Here is a 17,833-nt window from a genome sequence, read left to right as displayed (position 1 = left end):
GCAGTCACGTAGCTGAGGGCAGTCTGCCTTCCCTGTCAAAGCCTCTTGTGTATATCTAAGCTTTTCACCATTTGACTATGGGACTCATCAATATCTAGTTAGTTACACCCTTCCCTCTAAGTGGTGAAGTTTGGAAATAAAAATGTTAACTTAACAATAACTCTATACGGAAGTGCCTTATGGTGAATCCGCTGTTCGGTACAACCCTGCATGGGGGTTTATTTCTAACATGCAGATTTGTAAACACTGAAATTTCACATCACTCAGAGGTAATTCTGCCCCCTGTGACGTCACTTCATTAATATCTGTTATTGAACTTCTTCCAAATTAGCTTCGAACTCAAAATAGTTCACCATTAATTTATATTTTTCATTGTATAATAATAGTGAAAATATTTTTACTGCTTTTATATTGCACACTTCAATGTCATTGCAATCACCCCCAATAAAAGGGGGGGTGCACTTATTTTTGCTGGTTGGGGGTCCACCTGAAAATTACAGATGCTCACTGACTCCCGTGAAGTGGTTTTGGTTTTGGATTTGGATTAGCTTCGTGTTTTGGTTTTGGCAAAACCGCCCTCCTGTGTTTTGGTTTTGGATTTTTTAGGAAAAATCCTAAAATATGCTAAAATCACATAATTTTGCTCTTTTTTTTGTTCCTACATTATTATTAACCTCAATAACACGAATTTCAAGTCATTTGCAGTTAATTTTGATCCCCTCACAGGTCAGAATATTATTTTCATGCACTTTCAAACAAAGACTGCAGCGACCTGGCTGGATGGTAAGCGACAGAGCAATGACACAAACACACGGCAGTTCCTAGCACATATAGAAAACATTTCCACACAGCAGTAGCAGAAAAGAAAAATGGGGGTCCTCCCTACCTCCCACCCTCTCGTTATTTTGGATCTTAAACAGGAATCCAAAACTCGAGAGAACCGATATTCGACGACGTCACAATGACGTTTTGCCTCGTTTTCAATTCCAAGGGCGTGCGAGAGTACCGAGCCGGCTCAGTACTCGGATCCCCTAAGTTTGGGTGTGTTCGGTTCTCGAGGAACCGAGCCTGAGCATCTCTACTGAAAATTCACCATCCGACAATCACTTTAGGACACTGTTTCATTATATTTCCATTTTTCTCCTAAAAACTGCTTGGCATAGCTTAAAACAATGATGAGAGTGAGGGGACATTGAGATTGAATGTTCTTATTACATTGGTTGAAGTTCACCAGATAATCCGCTTTCCTCTATAAAGTGCCGCTGGTTCCGATAGTGTCATACCAAGTATAGGGTGAGGTCTGAGCGCCACCACTGTTAGGACATGGATAAAAACATGTCCTTTTGCCAGTTGCATAATCTCTGAAACCAGGGAATGTCCCCTGCACCTCCCCCCTCAATGTTCCTTCTTCATCCCTTTATCTCATTATACATATTTAACCAGCAAAAAAATATATATATATTTTCTCATGTGGGTGCATACCTGGGGCATTAATGTACCCAGCCCACACTGAGGAGGGGCACACTTCTTACCACCCCCAGCTCTTATATCATTTTACACCACTACAGACATATCCTGTAAAACATACATTTTTGAGCAACAAGCGCGTAATGTCTCACAAACCTGCATGTGGCTCAGTGGTTAGCACTTCTGCCTCACAGCACTGGGGTCATGAGTTCAATTCCCGACTATGGCCTTATCTGTGTGGAGTTTGTATGTTCACCTGGTGTTTGCGTGGGTTTCCTCCAGGTGCTCCGGTTTCCTCCCACACTCCAAAAACATACTGGTAGGTTAATGGGCTGCTATCAAAATTGACCCTAGTCTCTGTCTGTGTGAGTGTGTGTGTTAGGGAATTTAGACTGTAAGCTCCTATGGGGCAGGGACTGATGTGAGTGAGTTCTCTGTACAGCGCTGCGGAATTAGTGACGCTATATAAATAAATGGTGATGATGATTATCTTGAGAGAGAGAGAGAGAGAGTGAGGTCACTGGATTGTACATATTTATTTCAGCACCATGGACAGGGGATAGGGAATACATGACACACAATGGATAGATACAACTAATGCACATAGGATTTATTTTCCTTTTTTTTTTTCTTCCAGTGACACAGACGGATGGGCAGCGTCACACTTACCCTGCACTGTTACCGGTGCATGCGCCATCGCTGCCAGATGCGCAGCGCCATCGTATAGGCTGTCTCTACCCGGCTAGGTGCAATGAGTTCGTTTACTTCAGATAGCCAATTAAAAGCCTTTCTCCATTTCCGGCTAACAAAATCAATGCCAAAGCAAAGTGCATCGCTCTGTCTGCTTCAGACAGTGGCGATGTTGCCTATAGCAACAAATCAGATTCTAGCTCTCATTTTGTAGAATGTACTAAATAAGTGATAGCTAGAATCTGATTGGTTGCTATAGACATTTACCCCATAGTGTCTACCTGTGCAAAATCTGCTTCTCTTCAAAATGCGGACATCGTGGTCCACACACCTATAAGCCCCAAGTAAAATCTAGGTGCACTTGTGGACATTGAGGCGCTCACCGGGTCCAAAGCTGTATTTGCCCTGCAGGGAGCGACTGTTTGTGCTTTGTGTTTGATTTCCAATATACGCAGCATAGTTTATAAACCATGTTCTACCATTCTATAGAACATAGTTTAAGAAGCAGCATTAGATCCAACTCCTGACAGCAAGGTGAGATATTACATTATCTGATTACAGATGTTAGACATTACATGTTACATTGTTTTCTCTTTCTGGGTGTGGAACAGGAAAGTAAATTATATAGTCCACCTAACAGTCACATTTTGTGCAGGAACATCTTTAGACTAGGTACACACTGAAGAATTTTCCGACCGATGTCTTATCTCAAACGATTGTACCTACGACTGAAGGTCCGATCAATCCGACGATACATCCATACACACTGACACGATTTACCTTCAGATCTGTGCTCCTCATCTGGTCCTTTATCTGGTCCTCCAGTCTTCAGAAAATGACAGCATAATATTCACTGATTTATTAATTATTGTCACATTGTAACACTGATTAAAACAGCCTTGTTATAGCTATCCACATGTCCTAACGAATTTCGTTAGCTTCTGTGACTCTGAAACTAAATATTCTGTCTCAGAACGAACAAATGAATTATTCCTTCTACAGCACTCTCTACATTTATTCATCGGGGCATTCATTGCTAGCATCGGCTGAAAAGAACCCAACGCTGTAAACTCTAAGGAGATCGTGAGAATGAGTGTATACACACTACATGATCGGTCGGTAGCCCGAGTAGCTCGCCGTGATCGTATAGTGGTTAGTACTCTGCGTTGTGGCTGCAGTAACCTTGGTTCGAATCCGAGTCACGGCATTGTGTAAAAGCAATGGCACGGCAAGTGGGCTCAGAATTTTTGGGCAGCACAGTGGCCTAATGGTTAGCACTTCTGCCTCACAGCACTGGGGTCATGAGTTCGATTCCGGACCATGGCCTTATCTGTATGGAGTTTGTATGTTCTCCCTGTGTTTGCGTGGGTTTCCTCCGGGTGCTCCGGTTTCCTCCCACACTCCAAAAACATACTGCTAGGTTAATTGGCTGCTATCAAAAATTGACCCTAGTCTCTGTCTGTCTCCCTCTTTGTCTGTCTGTGTCTGTGTGTGTGTGTGTCTATATTAGGGAATTTAGACTGTAAGCTCCAATCGGGCAGGGACTGATGTGAATGAGTTCTATGTACAGCACTGCGGAATTAGTGGCGCTATATAAATAAATGATGATGATTGGTCGGAAAATATTAAACAGTACGACCAACCAAATAAAACAATGATCGGCACTTTGGGACAACTTTAGATCATGGTGTCACTATACACACTCACACGATATCTGACCAAATGGTCGGATGTCGGCTGATTGGAGATTTTCGTGCAATCATCGGGCCAGTATGTACCTAGCCTAACTGTCGGCTCCAAAAAGGTTCATGACCTTGTTGAACAATTGGTTTAGTATAGTCGATTAGGGCGTGGTTTGGCTAGATCAGGGTGTGGCTTAATTTGTTCAGATTTTCTGGATGGTAATGTAAGGTAAAGATACAATGTGTACTAGACAATTCATTTTGTAATGTTCATATTGATTTGTCACACAGTTGGCCAGTATTGCTTCTCTTTATACATTCCAGTAACGCTCATTACACTGCAATTCAATTGTTGCAGGAAATCCTGTAATAAAATGTCGGGATCATTTCCTATAGTTGCCCTGTTTGCCTAAAATTAGATATGGAAGAAATCAGGAAAGTGTAGTTTGTTTGTTTTTTTTAATTCCATTGTCCTATATCAAGTGCTCATGTTGTCCGTATACTTTAGTCCCCTATGCTACCAATTATAGCCCTAAGATTTCTGCTAAAATAAAAAACAAAAAAAACCATCCAAAAATATATGATGCGTTTTCTTCGCTTTTTAAATAAAAGACTTTAATGCTGACACTGCACAAAAATGCTTAACGCCTTCCAGTCGTGAGTACGGGAGCCACTTCCAGTCATAAAGAGGGTTTACAAGAGCAAATACTCTGAGAATATTCCACGGAACTGACTTTAAGTCAGTAAATATCCCCATTCGAATATTCCAGAGCGTTGACCACTGGGTCACCGTCATTTAGTTGAGAGCAGGATGAGTCTGCAGTGTTTTTACAAAGACATGATGAGGAAGGATTAAAGTATTGTTGGAGCCTTTCTGTGTCACAAGGTCAGATATAGAGAGTGAAATGAAGCAGTCATCACGTATGTTTCAGAGACACGGGATTTATCAAATGAATGTGTCAGTGAATTTATTAACAACATGGTCTGTGAAGAATGAAGCTGTAGTGTAGGCGGCTTCTACAGGCCCTTATGGGCTCATATTATGCGTTATAAATGAGTAAGGTTCCTCTAAATTCACTATATGGCTGATATGTTGCAGGTTATGTTCAAGCATCAACACGCAGGAAAAGATTATGGAAAATACTTTACTGTGAGCAGTTCAGACATAAACTCACAACATGGAGAATTAACTAGAAGAGATAGAAGGGAGTACACGATCACAATAAAGAGACTACACTATGACAACTTACAGCGCCATCTACTGTCCCTTCAGGATAGTCTCTCAAGTAATACTTAGCCTATAGCTGCTGTTATACTCCAACATGATATAGAGATTGTACAGTTGACTAATTTTGAGTTGCCTTGTGCTGTATTCACATTACAGTGATCACAGTTTGAATGACATCAGAATAATGATCGATAGAAATGAGGGGGTGAGTTACTATCCCACCTTACTGCCCGAGGAGCAGGTACTGGAGGAAATCAAACAGGTGATGCAACCCTGCTGCCCAGTCGGCTCAAAGATACCTTGGTCAGAAGGACAGTAGGAGGTGCACAGCAGAAATGTAGACTACTTTGAGCTTTGCTGGGAGCTCCAACAGTTACTGAATCGTTGGACCCAAGGGAAGGTGGCAGAGACGGAGGACAGAATTGGCAGATGCAGCTGACCTGGACTGAGGTGTGCAGATTTCCTAATTCGAAAAAGCAAACAGAAGACACATCCAATGCCCCAAGACTGCACTCTCAGGAAATGCTGGATGACGGTGCCATAAGTGTGGGCACCTGGGGCGCATCAAGAGATGATGCCCCAAATGGGATGGCTAGTTGGGGTTCCCTACATCTGTGGGGTATATTGTATCCAAGACACCCCAGAATACCTACCACTCCGATGCGCCAGAGGCGAGTGGGATCGAAGAGGGCTGCAAGGCTATGGTGGAGGGGAAGATGACCCCAAGGCTCACTACACAAACACCTACAGTCAGTATGGGTGGATGGGCGAAAAGCACAAAACCTACGGGACTTTAGTACAGCCATCCCATCTGTCAGACCAAAGTTATTGTAAGCGAGTAAGATCTTTCCTAACTGATACAGGAATGGAGTGTCCATATTCGTTTTGGCCAGTTACACAAAACTCTGGACATAGGACTTGTGGAGGGGTCGGGCGTAGAAGTCAGGATGGGTGAGGATGTAGCCCAGGAAGATGGGAGCTACTTTATTGGGGAAGCTGCAACCCTAGAGGAAATAGAATACAAAATCCATACCACCAGCAACCAAGACTTGTCAGCAATCCATCTTCACAGTGATCCGACCTCTGTGGTTGAGTAGCAGTGACCAAACTCATGGGGGACTGGTACTGGGGGAGGATGAACGGGCTAGATTACGGGCTGCTCAGCTTGCAGAACCGGTCTTAGCAGGTATAAGACATATCGCAGCTAGAGCTAGTGGTAACGTAGAGGAGTTTGAGTGGAAGGATGGTCTGTTAAATCCTGTGGCCCGGTCTGAATCAAAAGCAAAAAAGCAAAAATTAGTGGTGCCCCAGGGTTATAAGGATCATTGGTTAGCCCAGGCTTGTGGAGGAGGGGGATACGGAGAACGAGAGGCCAGCTCATTAAGGCATTCTAGTGGCTAGTGTTAGTGGGGGATGTAAACTGCTACATAGCCGGATGTAAGGCTTGTCAGCAGAGAAAAAAACAGGGCTACATGGGAATTAGGAAGTCCTAGGAGATAGATAGATGTCGGAAGCAGGAAAAAGTACAGATTTGTTCGCTTACTGTGTCAATGATCCTCAATAGGGAGTGTGACCCAGCTAGTACAGAAGGAAGGACAAAAAGGTGGTGGAGACATAGCCAGGTCAGACCCCAGAAAACCAGGGGCAGTCAAACAGGAGGTCACTCGTAGAGTAGCTACTGGAGCAGGAGACAGACTTCCCGCAGAGGTTCTGGGAATTGATCAGTGCTGGCAGCTACAAGAATATAACACAGTGTAACAAGTGAACACTGGGGGCTACGCAGAGCCCAGCAGGAAATTGAATCACCTCACGGGGGACCACATAAAGTCTGCAGAAGAGACTGGGGCTCAAGTTTAAAAAGTGTGGGAGGTAAGTGACAAAACGGGGTCCCACTGGACTGAGGACTTTTTATTCATCACCCATTTCTACAGTTTAATGTACTTTTTAATCCTTGGTCTAGTTTAAGTATATACACCAGAGCATTGGTGTATTATGTGTATTGTTATTTCATGTTGTTAGGTACATTTTGCCTTTGCTATTACCTACCATATTGTATGTATTGGAAATATAAGGACTGTTGCCATATTGGGAATAGCAGGACAGCAGAAGTCATATTACAGGATGGAAAATTGTGTTAGCTAAGGTAGTTGTGTAAGCTAAGGTAGTTGAGTTAGCTAAGGTAATTACCATTTGTTTCAAATGTCCATTGCTATGAGGTATTGCATAGATCTGGACTGTTAGTAATCAGAACAATGTCTGAGTGACTGCTAAGATAGCTAGCTGGCACCCCAAGTTATTTATGTAGGTCAACAAGTAATCTAGGAGGTAATTAGGTTAGAACTTCCAGATTATGTGCAATGTGTCTACACAGTACCATACTGCCTGAAATAACATTGGAAATGTATTAATATGTATCAATATATGTTATTTTATCAAAATGTATTATAAACGTAGATGTGTAGTGTAATGCTGCAGATACAATCTGTCAAATGTCTTAATATTGCACGCAAGTGTGAAGTGTAATTCCCTAGTGTAAAATTGAAACCCTATGTTACATTTTACCAGCCAAATAGTTAATTCAGCCAAGCCATTCCATTGTATAATCAAGGTAACAGAGACAGTTTGTTTAACAGTTAAATAATGTAAGTGTCCACTGATATACCCCTGCTGAAAGGGGGAGGATTGGGACACTGTGACCCTATTCCCTATGTAGACAGGAATATAAGGAAACCAGGATGTCAATAGATTGATTCTATCTTGGAGGATCCTGATGTATTTAACACCAGCACAATGGACTCTGGGCAGGCATTGTAGTGACACCGGAGGTAACCCGACCAGGACAGGGTCAGTGTGAGCCAGTATCCCAGGCTGGGTGACCTAGAAACTGTCTTGCTAAATGGTAGTGGTAATACGGTCCACCCACCATTAGCCTCACCACCGTGGGAATACTAGAGGGGATATACCCTGTGATTTGACTGTATTAAGGGTGTTTGTGGATTTATTATATATAAATATATATGAGAGAGAGAGAGCGGTTACTAGACCTTCTAGTGTCCTGGGCATGAAAGAACACTGGCGTCCCAGACATCTTGATGGGAGTAGATGTTGCCCATCGGGGGGTGTGCCTAGCGCTTTACAGGCACAATGCCGTTTTCTCCAACACTGTGCTGCGCTCTTCTACCTGTTCTTGCAGCTTTGGGTACAAGGTACTGCTGGCACTGTGAGGGATTACAGAGTATCCCAAACTTTTCCTGCATTGAAGGAAATGTGAGAGGACAACGAACCATTGGTTGACCGCTAAATGCGCACAAGTGCATGTTGTATATTTACACAGCAAAGTTTGGCTGAGCGTTTCCACACTTACCTCTGTAGTTACTGTGGTCATGATGGATTTGTGCATTTATTTGGAGCTAGTATTTTCTCGGTTTGTATTTGCTTATCTTTATGGCCTTGTTTTTAAAAGAAACAAAAATTTAGTGTTGTGAACTATTTCCCTTCAACCTCAGCTTCACTCAGACAGACAATGATTATTTACCAACTCAACGTATTGTTTACGGAGACAATATAAGTATTTGTATGTTCTTCAATATAATGTACTTTTGTCTTTTTGTTGTGTAAGCAATATATGAATATTGCTTCCATTGCAAACTTAGCTGTTATTCTTGGAATAAACTGTCATCTAAAGCCTGTATTGCATCAATATTCACTGTTATTGAAGCAAATGGATTATATAAGGATAGCGTTGTTCAGATTTTATTTTTTTAGATCTCGCTAGCTAGTAATGCAAGCTGCACCAGATCTCCTGCATTAATGGATTCTAGGATGCATGGTTCAACTTGACGGCTGCTCGTTCAGTATATATCCGTGTACTGAATCTCAGTTTTATATTTGTCTAACATCTTAATTGAAGCTAAGTAACAGATATTATTATTATCATTAAATCATTTTCTTATATACAGTTTATATCAGTTTACTTTCTTTGTGCTAGTATTTAAGGATTGTAATCTTGGTATCCTGATATATTTTTTTGATACAATTGGCAGCATTGCCATGATCTTACCACTCATGCCATGCTTAGTTGAAACTGGCACTGAGCAGAATCATCTAAGCACGCTGGACTAGGTAGACATTCAGAGACCATAATCTGCACCATGGTATAATTATACTGCCACTTATTAGCCTGTTCATTGCTTCAATCAATAAATGTTAAGATGCAAAACCAAGAGAATAAGAATTGCATTCAGTATACTAAATAACAATTATTGTACAGCGCAGATGGTTAATATTGTAAACCGAGGCCAAAATAGGGATAAAAGCGGGAACTGTCCCTGGAAATTAGGGACAGGTGGCAGCTAAGCCTTTGGTGTCTCTATGTGCCATAAGGGGATACTTTAATGATTGTTACTGCCTACATCTGAGACTTTCCGATCATGAATTAATGTACTTGTTAACAGCACGTTTCTGGGACTGGCAGCTTCTGAATAATCACACTGTCTAATTAGTATATTATAATATCAGGCATTTGTGATTTACATCAATAACTATTTATATTGTTAATTATTTTGAACTGTGCAATAGATTAGATGTGCGGCTTAATGATGCTATGACCAGGGGCAGCAATTCTTTTTACATATATGTCTATTGTAACGATATTGAATAAATGAATTGCTTTTAATTTACCATTAAATTCCAGCTGCAATAATTAATTCTAGTTGACTCATAGCCGTCCTTGTCAGGGTGAAGATGTTATGGTGCAGGGGAAGGCCCGTGCTTGGGGTTTTGTTTTGCTGTTATTTGTGAGAATATGAATTTGGAGCACCCTAGTATGTTACAAAGGTTGGAGCAAGATATTGTGTATATAATTGTCCAATTATGCACCATGTAGTTAAAACAACACTTTAAGCAATCATGTGATATTCTCAGTATTCCCGTTTTAGCTACAGGCTCTAAATAAGAGACAAGCGAAGATGTGAGCGGAATTTCATGCCATACGAATTTTGTAGCTGAATGGGCCGTTTCACAAACTTCTAGTTTCCGGATTGGCTCTGCCAGTCCCCGTAATGGAATTCTGCGCTGTACTTTTACATTCTGTATGCAGCAAAGTTGATAGTCAATTAATAGAGCTGAGATCAATTCATTCTGCTCTGGGGTGTGGTTGGGGTGGTAAATATTACCACAATTACGACACCCACTTGACCTACAAATAAAAAACAAAAGTGTTAAAAACCGATGTAAATATTAATAGACTTACCTTTAAAGTCTGTCATCGCGACTTCTAGTAATCTGAATTTAAAGCGCCAATGTCGGGTTAAGTGTTTAAACACTTAACCTGCGGGGGCCCGACATTGCCGCTTTAAATTCAGATTACTAGAAGTCGCGATGACAGTAAACCGTAGTGCCGGACAGCTCTTCATTCTAAATGACTTGCGGTCATCATACTGCTCCATCGGGGATCTGCACAGTCGATTTAAAGGTAAGTCTATTAATATTTACATCGATTTTTAACACTTTCATTTTTTATTTGTAGGTCAAGTGGGTGTTGGGGTTTTCGCAATCGAAAATCTGTACCCAACCCTGGTTGGGGTATTATAGGGAGAAGTGTGGGTGGAACAAATATTACAGTAATTCTGGTACTGCTCCCTGGATACAAGATACACATGAGAGTAGGGCAAAACCCGTAAGCCAGTCACATAGGGCCTCATACTATGCCCGTTTGTTCTGCACGTGCTCAGAAATTGACCTTACGTCAACGCAATTTCACGCAATTCATGTCTGAACGCAAATGACACTTATGACAGCCTATGACTTGAGAGGTGGAACGGGGGAGGAAAGAGGCAGACTAACGTAGGCAGTGTACAGTAAGGTGCGCCGAGGGCATTTTTTTATGCTGATGTGGCCGAAGTCATGTGTTTTTTATACGAACGCTTAGTTTCCGATATATCGTTTGCACCGGCTACAGGGAGGGTGTAAGTGCCGACTGGTAGTGATGACTGTCACAGTCACAGTTTTAAGAAGTACCTGTATGTGTGCCACTAGCTAGCAAAGAACATGTAAGCAGGTAATAGAGACTACAAAAACATATTGCACAATATACATTAATAAGATCCAGATTTATAAAGTCAATGTAAAAAAAAAAGTTTGTTTATTTTATAATATAATTTTTTTTGCATGCTTTCTGTTCTGTCTGGTAACATACGGCAAGTACCATTTATTTTAATTTCAAATTGAAACATATCTTGAGAGTCACTTGGATTTTAACACGGGAGGAGCTACGCTCAAGTTCCTTCCTCTTTTGTTAGCCGCAAGTTGCTTCAGGGTTGAACCAGGCTCATAGTGTTTATAGAAACATATACACAAACTGTGTACAGCGTCACAGACTATATACAGAGTACAGTACAGTAGTTTCATAATATCCAGAGGCGTGCTATTATACCATTATCATATAAGGATGCCATTTTATTTTACCTCTGCAGTAAACACACTTTAATAACAATTAAACATAACAGGTTCAGTGCGGCCTGTGACTTTTTGCACAACTTTGGAATTGGACTGATCTCTCTTTCAAACAGTGAAATTCCTAAATGATGGAAGTGTAACGATGGTACAATTCACCAGTCCAGTGCATCGTACAATGCAGTGTTTTGTTAGTATTAACACTAATCTGTTGGCCAGCTAGAGTCTGGCTCTGAGGGTTAAGATACCCGGTGCTTCTGAGCTGCTTCTCAGTTGGTCCACCTTAGGGCATGGGTTTCGGACCCCGATTACCATGAGCTACATTGGGTGTTGGTACACCAATTTAATTCTAATCACACTCCCTTACAGACATTGCTGGCGGGGCGGTTTGGTATGAGGGCTCCTCCACTCCTGATCCAGGCAGTTAAGATTTGGACAATCAGTAATAAAATAATGAAACAGACTGACATTGATCCATGTACTCCTATCTGGGGGGCAAAGAAATTTGAGAAGTTGAATAAAGTGAAGGAAGCCAGGCAGTGGTCTCGGTTGGGTGTGGTGGCGGTAGGTCAGCTTTATGATACAAATGTACTTAAATCCTTCAAACAGTTAGTTGAGGAATTCTCTGTTCCCAGAACAATGTTTTATTCTTACCTTCAATTACGACACGCCCTAAACACACAATTTAAAGGGGAGACATTGGTGTTTGGGGTGGATCCACTGAGGAAACAATTACAGGCCTTGGGTTATAGAGGTCTGATCTCTCGAATGTATTCATGTCTTCTGTATGAATCCACTGCAGATGGTTTGAGGAATCAGTGGGAAATAAATATTGGCCCTTTATCAGACAAGGAGTGGGGAATGGTTACAGACAGTACTAAAGGTTATACTTCATCATTAAAATTTCAACAAATACAGGTGTTTATCCTACACAGAGCTTATTTTACCCCTATTAGACTGGCAAAATTTCGTCCGGATGTTACCACTAATTGTCCAAAATGCAATTCGGTTAATTCTAACTTTTGGCACCTTTTATGGGAGTGTTCATGTATACGAATCTTCTGGCGAAGGATCAGGAGATGTATTCAGAATACTGGAATTGAAGTGTCTCTTAGTTCACCGGCCACTTGTCTCTTTGGGCTCCGTTTGAATGGGAAAGTTAATAAACTAACAAAAATGTACATTTCACAGTTATTGATGTTGGCTAAGGTCTGTATAGCGAGGCTGTGGTAGGCTCCGACGAGTCCAACGGTTAAAAATTGGAAGGCACTGGTTAATACCACCATAAGACATGAGAGATTTGTCTATACTAGCAGACAGGCTCTGAAGAAATTTGAGAAGTATATGGTACAGATGGTTGGAGTCTTCATTTTATCCTGTGTCATCTAGTTTAAATTCTCTAAGTACTTAAATGTATGGCTCATACAGCTCTTATAATAATTATTTAGGTCCATGTGGTAAACCCTATATGTGTAACATGTGTCTATATATGAGCATTTATAATGTATGATCCAGAATGAGTATGGCACATTTGTGTTATTACACCTTACTGAAATCTTGTAAATTACGTCATTTAATTCTGATATGTATGCGATTGTTTTTTTTCTTTTCTTTTTGTTGATTGTTATGTTTGTATCTTGAAAAATTCCAATAAAAATACTGGATTTAAAAAAAGATACCCAGTGCTCCGGAAATATTTGGTGTTTTCTGGAAGTTCTAATTCGGAACCTTACATTGGTTCCTTTAGTTCTGAAGAACTCAAGGTGGGTCTCTGTCTCTCCTTGTCAGTCTGGTATGTCTCTGTCGTCTTTACTATTTCACTACTCAGATCAATCTCTTTTTGCCTTCACTAATCTCTGTTTCTTCCCGCTAATCCCGATATCTCCCATTCACCAGCCTTGCACTAATTACCTTCCTCTCTCCTGTCAATCTCTCTTCCTTTCTATTCTCCTCTGACCTTTCACATGCTCTCAGCTCTTTGTTAACTGCTTCACTCCCTGTTGTAATCTCCCACCGGACCTCTACTCGTATCTCTTCCTTTCTTATCCTGTCTCACTCCCCTTCTTAAGCTGTTATCTCTCCCTGTCTTCCTCATTCCCTCTTTTGCCTCTTTATCTCCATATTCTAGTCCCTATCTAGACACAGCGTCTCCTTTCCTTCTTTCTTCTCATAATTCCTAATCCTCATTCCCTATTAATCCCTGATGCGGAGTGGGACGTTCACAGGTTTCCGTAGCGTATCTTGTGTGAAGTCGCTCTGTTCATGCTCCGGAAGTGGACGTAGGCATATTTGCCTATGGAGCCTTGGGCGATTCTGTTGCTTACGCCCACCTGTGCCAGTGGGAGGGAAAGGGAGTTCTATCATTGGCCAATTACAGTAAAGGCGTGTTTATGCAAATGCGGCTCATGCAGACCTGCCTAAACATGCGTATATCTTTTGCACCAACTAACGGACAGTGGCAAAAACACACCACTGATGGTGATTTATGGTAAACCTGGCACATATGCTGATGTGGGGGCAGAGGCGGAACTGCCGTTGATGCAGCAGGTGCGGTGCACTGGGGCCCATGGAGATAATGGGGCCCTGGAATCATCTTCCTCGCCTCCCTGCACCGGGGCCCACAGCTCACTAGTTCCGCCTCTGTGTGGAGGCACACGTAGGTCAAGGTGCTTACAGCGCTGCATAAGGGCCAAAATAAAGTCATTTTACGTACTCTTTTTACTGCTACTTTATGCCCAACTCTGCCAAAACCCCTAAGTCTGCTTCTTTTACGTCTCAGCTCTTGTCTCTCTCTCCATCCCTTCTCTGTCCCGCTTTCCCACAATCTCTCTCGTCCTTTCTGTCAGTTTCCTGTGAGGCGGTGCTTCTGAATAACTCTGAATACTTCAGATAAGGTACGGGAAGCAAACGAGAGGGATAACAAAGCCGGAAGTAGCAGACAGCACCTAGTGCAATGGTTCCCAAACTGTGCGCCTAGGCTCCCTGGGGTGCCTTTGTGATCTCACATGGGTGCCTTGGCCAGGGCCAGTGGTAAGCAAGGTGGGGGACTACTTGGTAATTATTTTGGCTTAGAGATGCCTTGAAAAAATTATGGAGACCCTAAGGGTGCCTTGAACTGAAAAAGTTTGGGATCCACTGACCTAGTGGATAGACGGTTTTCTGAATAGCGTGGATCAATCTGGCAACGGTGCTACGGTAGTTTCTTCATAGCAACCCAACAACTGTAACGACTGAAGACCACTGGAAGCACCGCACAGAAACACGAATTGGGGAGACCTTGCAGTAGCTAAGTCATATTTCTATCCAAGCCTCCACATACAGTATATTAGATTAGGAGAAACTTTTACTTAAGTGGAGAAATCCTTCAAGTAAAGGTGTCTGGACGTATCTGCATTGAAAACACTGCTAATAAAAAAATAGTCAAAATTGATTAATTGTAACTGTAATTCCTGTGTAGTAATTCCAAGTACAGTGTAAAACACACACACAGCTGAAGATCACAGATCAGTGTCCATTTCTAAATGCTGTGTTTAAACATTGGTACATTTATTTATAATTGTGTTCCTGATATGAAATCCGTGAATGGAAATTGTCCAACGCACATTTTCCAGACATCTGTACCCAATATGTTTTATGTTTTGTTTTGTTTTATTGTATATTTATGCAGCATTGTTTGACCTATCTAGGCTGGTGGATACTTGCCTAGACTTTTGGGCACCTCCAGCAGAGGACCTCTGTATGCTTCATCCCTCAGAAGTATTGTAGATCTGTCACTCCAGGGAGATCATAAATCTGCTGAATTGTTCTTTGTATGATGATGTTTGCTAAATACATCACGTTCTGTCCTCATATGCTCCAAATTAAACATCATTCTATGCTCATCTGCTCTAATTTTAATATATATGTATGTCTTAATACATTATCCCTCTATAAAAGTAGTTTATTTAATCCAGATTATATTTATCTACATATACATATTATATTAATTTATACATCTCTTGCTGTGCTTACCCAACCTCCCGCTCATCTTAGCCACCAACACTGTTCCCACTAAATTGTAAGATCCATTGAGCAGGGCCCCCATTTCACCCATCCTCCTGGCAATGTTGCTATTTCTCCCAATATCTCCCTCTTGGTTGACAACATCAGTCTTTCTCCTGTCACCCAATCCCGTTGCCTTGGAGTCACCTTGACTCAGCCCTCAGCTTTACCCCTCATATCCAGTCCCTCACCAAATCCTACCACTTCCTCCTCCGTAATATCATGAGAATCCGTCCCTTCCTCTCTCAGGAACAAACAAAATCCTGGACCATTCACTCATCATTTCTCATCGTGACTGTTGTAACCTCGTCCTCACTGGCCTTCCTGCCTCTAACATTTCTGACCTTCAAACCATACAGAATATTGCAGCTAGGTTCATCTTCCTCTCCCACCGCACCGTTTCCAGTTCTCCTCTGCGTAAATCCCTTTGTTGACTCCCTATTATTTTCTGACCTTGTCTCGAGGTACATACCTACCCGACCTCTCCGTTCTGCCTCTGACCTCCTCGCCTCCAAGACTTCTGCCGTCTACTCTTCTAAAACAAACTATGACACTGGGAGACTTCTACACAAGGATCTGTGATACAAAAATATTACTCTATTAGAAGACTATGCCAGTGTAGTTTTAGTCTACTTGAAGACTGCTACTGGAAGACCAATACACTAGAAGAGTCTGCTAGTAGAATGATACGTAACTGGAAGACTACGCAACAATGCTACTGTCATATTACTCTATTAGAAGACTATTACTCTACTATGCAGAGTTGAACATACGCCCATTTTGCTTAGTATAAATTGCAAGAATTCACTCTGCGCATGCCCACAAAAACCCCACGAGTACCTACTCCTGTGCAGAGCTGCATACATCCACGCTGGCACCTGATGAGGTGTGACAGAGGAAGATAGAAGAGTTCTAACGTAGGCCAGGAACAGTAAGGATGTGCTCACAGAATTGTAAACAGGTGCAGACCTGAAGGCTGCTGCAGATATGGCTCTTACAGTCATATTATTTGCAACAGCATATCATCTGGGTGTAGTACCTGTTAACGGTACTGACTGCTTTAAGCCAAGTCGCGTTTGCTGATGACGTAATTTTCTACAGTCGGCAAGAGAGCGAGTCGTGATGTCAAGTAATCTGCATTCCGGATGGTAGTTTTTTTTGAAGATCGGTGTACTATTGAATCGGACTCCTCGTTTTTGTTGTCTTCTCTGTCTGGGTAGTCAGTACCGTGAAACTGACTACCACAGTATCGGCTGATATAAGTTTTATTTTTGCGTGCACATTTTGGGAAGTAAATTACGCCCAAATAGCACTCAACTCTGGGTCAGGCCATGTATGACTGGGAGACAAATCTACTAAAAGACTAATATAAAAAAAAAGAAGACTACCCTAGTGGAAGATTACTGTACTATAGAATTACACAGCCAGAATATTATTCTACTAGAAGACAACATGTGGCGGAAACACAATTCGACTAGAAAACTAATCTACTGGAATTTTACTCTACTTATAGACCATGCTGCTAAAATATTACTTTACTTGAAGCCTATGGTAATGGAATATTACTTCTGTGAATGACTACTCACACTAAACAACAGGTAAGATTAACCTTCTTGACCCGAAAGCTTTATGGACTTTACACTACTGACAACCAAAACCAGATATCACATTGTAACATACATGTTTGTTACATGTGCACATCAGGTCATACAATAAAGTTAGGCACTTTCCTAAATCCATTTTGTTAGGGTGTCACTTTGTGACTGGAAGCTTTAGAGAATTCCGTTCACCAGCTAGTAAATCATTGTCAAAGCGGTTTCTTTTTTTCCAGCCAAGTTCAATTGCCCTCTGAGTCTTATATTTATTTTTTAATAACATTTTATGGGATAATATTTTCCAGCCATTTTACAAGCCCTCCTTCTTGCCTGAAATTTCCTATTGATCTGCTATATTCCAGGTGTCAGTGTAGTATATATCTCACCTCGTACAGCTGACAGGATGTCTATACAGCCCAAAAAAAAATAAAGCAAAAATTCCCATTTCCCATAGATGAGATTGAAATTTAGGTCACTGTATTGCTTCTCTAGGAGGCTTCCAGTCTGCAAAACAAAACCTTCACACAGTATATCCTGCATATATTCTGTGGTATTCTGGGACTCAGCCTTATACATCATTAGATATATGAGATGAGTGTCAATCATAGGACAAGAGTTGTCAGCTAGGACATGTCCCGGACCTCGTTAGTCATTCAATTATTTATAAACTCTAATGG

General features: G+C 41.5%; 1 non-coding gene across 1 annotated transcript; it reads left to right on the top strand.

Annotated features, from left to right (window-relative positions):
* Positions 1-3,292: 3,292 nt before the first annotated feature.
* TRNAH-GUG (transfer RNA histidin (anticodon GUG)) lies at positions 3,293-3,364 on the top strand. The gene has a single exon. It is a non-coding gene; the product is annotated as a tRNA-His (tRNA).
* Positions 3,365-17,833: the final 14,469 nt, after the last annotated feature.

Source organism: Mixophyes fleayi, chromosome 5, assembly GCF_038048845.1.
Source record: "Mixophyes fleayi isolate aMixFle1 chromosome 5, aMixFle1.hap1, whole genome shotgun sequence".
NCBI classification, from domain to species: domain Eukaryota; kingdom Metazoa; phylum Chordata; class Amphibia; order Anura; family Limnodynastidae; genus Mixophyes; species Mixophyes fleayi.
The sequence above is the reverse complement of the archived record's forward strand: the minus strand, read 5'-3'. Positions and strand labels throughout refer to the sequence as shown.